At 40.7% G+C, this 2,541-nt stretch overlaps 1 pseudogene; it reads right to left on the bottom strand.

Annotated features, from left to right (window-relative positions):
- Positions 1-1,053: 1,053 nt before the first annotated feature.
- LOC139832802 (uncharacterized) lies at positions 1,054-2,046 on the bottom strand (annotated as a pseudogene).
- Between the last annotated feature and the right edge of the window lie 495 nt (positions 2,047-2,541).

Below are 2,541 nucleotides of genomic sequence, written 5' to 3'. Positions count from 1 at the left end.
ACTCGCAAGTAATTGAGTGAAGGTTCTCGACTAGTCCACAACTCATATGGTGTTTTAGACACCGACTTACTAGGAACTCGATTAAGTATGTGAATAGCGGTTTTTAACGCCTCCATCCACAAACTAACCGGTAAAGTGGAGTAACTTAACATGCTTCTCACCATATCCATGAGGGTACGGTTTCGTCTTTTAGCTACTCCATTCTGCTGAGGCTCGCCCGGTGTAGAATACTGGGCAACTATGCCATGCTCTTGTAGGAACATTGCAAATGGTCTAGGAACTTGGTCATATGGGGTGTGCCGACCATAGTACTCCCCACCGCGGTCAGACCTTACTATTTTAATCTTTATGCTATGCTGATTTTCTACTTCAGCCTTAAATATATTGAATTTATCCAGTGCTTCTGAACGCTCTTTAATTGGATAAATATAACCATAACGCGAATAATCATCCGTGAATGTTATGAAGGAATCATAGCCATCCACAGATTTCACAGGAAACGGACCGCATATATCCATATGAATTATTTCTAAAACTCCGGTGCTTCTTTTTGCGCCCTTATTTATGTTCTTTACATACTTTCCTTTAATGCAATCGATGCATTGTTCTAAATTCGAAAATTCCATAGGCGGAAGGATTGATTCTTTTACTAAGCGTTCTATTCTCCCCCTCGAAATATGGCCTAAACGACAATGCCATAATTTCGAAGAGACTTCATCAATTCTCTTCCGCTTATTATTTTCACTCAGGGATGTGGAGACATTCTCATTATCAGCGCTTAAAACATTCACATTCTCATCACAAAGTGACAATAAATAAAGCTTGTCTTGTCTGAAGGCAAGACCAACAATCTCATTATTAAACTTGATCTTACATTGACCATCACCAAAATGGCAAGCAAAACCATCATCATCTAAGCGCGATACACTTATTAAGTTCCGATGCAAAGAGGGTACATAAAGCACATCTACTAATAAAAGTACAAAGCCATTTGCTAATACTAATGGGAGATCTCCAATGGCTTCGACTTAAGCTTGGACGCCGTTTGCTACTTTAATACTTCTTTCTCCTCTTTGCAGGGTCTGTCTCATACGGAATTCCTGCAATGAATTTGCAACATGAACAGTTGCACCTGAGTCAATCCACCAAGTAGATTTTGCATAACTTAGAAATAAGGATTCATCTACAAATGTAATTAAATCCTCACCTTTCTTGCACAGATGTTTCAGGAATGCCACACAGTCTTTCTGGTAGTGGCCCTTTTCCTTGCACCACTTGCAAGTGTCCTTGGCCACCTCTTCATGCGGCTTAGCAGGAGGAGGATTCCACTGAGGTTTCCCTTGTGGCTTGGAACTCTGAAAGTTCCTCTTCTTGGTTGGGCTTAGGTAATTGATAGAATCACTAGATTGCCCCTTGATCCTCTCTTCTTCTTGCACACACATGGCAATCATCTTCTCAATGGCCCACTTTTCTGGCTGTGCATTGTAGTTCACAACAAAGGTCTCAAATTCTTTTGGGAGTGAGGCAAAGATCAGATGGATGACAAACTGTTCTGGAAGCTCCATCTCCATAGATTTGAGCTTGGAAGACATATGGCTCATCCTCAATATGTGATCCCTTACTCCACCACCAGTGTACTTGGTGGTGACAAGCTTTCTTATGAGAGTGCTAGCATAGGCCTTGGAAGACCCAGTAAACTGACTCTTTACCTTTTTCAGGTACTCACTGGCGTGTCACATTGTGGGATTGCTCCCCTTATAGCCTCCAAAATGGAGCTCTTGATCACCATCAAGCACTTTCTGTTGGACAAGTCCCACTTAGCACGATCAAGATCGTACTTCATTCTTTTTGGTCCATGGTCAAGAACCCTTTTGTTGAAGTCATGTTCACTTTCTTTGTCGCCCCTCACGGGGTCCTTAGGTTTATGGGACAAGCCTCTATCAGTGCCAAGTCAAGGTCAAGCAAAGCAAGCCCCACCTCAAACTTCTCTCGCCATGAGCCATAGTTCCATCCATTGAGGGGCTCAATAGCCGAGATAAAACTCATAGGATTTCCTGAAACAAAATTTCCATCAAAATGAGTTAATTCAACGTTGGTCAAATTAAAACATGGCACTTCTCAATATTAATTCTACATCACCGTTGGGCAGAAATAGAACCAATAATGATAACTCTGAATCTTGCGGAATACAATTTTATTAACAACGTTGGTCATCAAATAAAATCATCATACTCAAAATTGACTCTTATTTCCTAATTCAATTTTCCCGTTGGTTCCAATTAAATTAGGAAACAATAAAATATGACTTCAACTTAACTAGCACAGCGGAAACTTAACTTAATTTTCGAATCTTAACCCACGGTAAAAAATTCCAAACTCACTTTTATTCTTAGTGCTAAATTATTTCCAGAAACTAAAAACAGAAAACAATTACTGGAAACAAAAAGCAAAACAGGCCAACCATCCCAGATGGGCTCTTCTCTGATGCTCTGTTAAAGGCCAAAAATGCGCACGGGCGGAAAAAAGGTTGCGCCGCTGCAT

Source organism: Lolium perenne, chromosome 6, assembly GCF_019359855.2.
Source record: "Lolium perenne isolate Kyuss_39 chromosome 6, Kyuss_2.0, whole genome shotgun sequence".
Classification (NCBI taxonomy): Eukaryota; Viridiplantae; Streptophyta; class Magnoliopsida; order Poales; family Poaceae; genus Lolium; species Lolium perenne.
The sequence above is the reverse complement of the archived record's forward strand: the minus strand, read 5'-3'. Positions and strand labels throughout refer to the sequence as shown.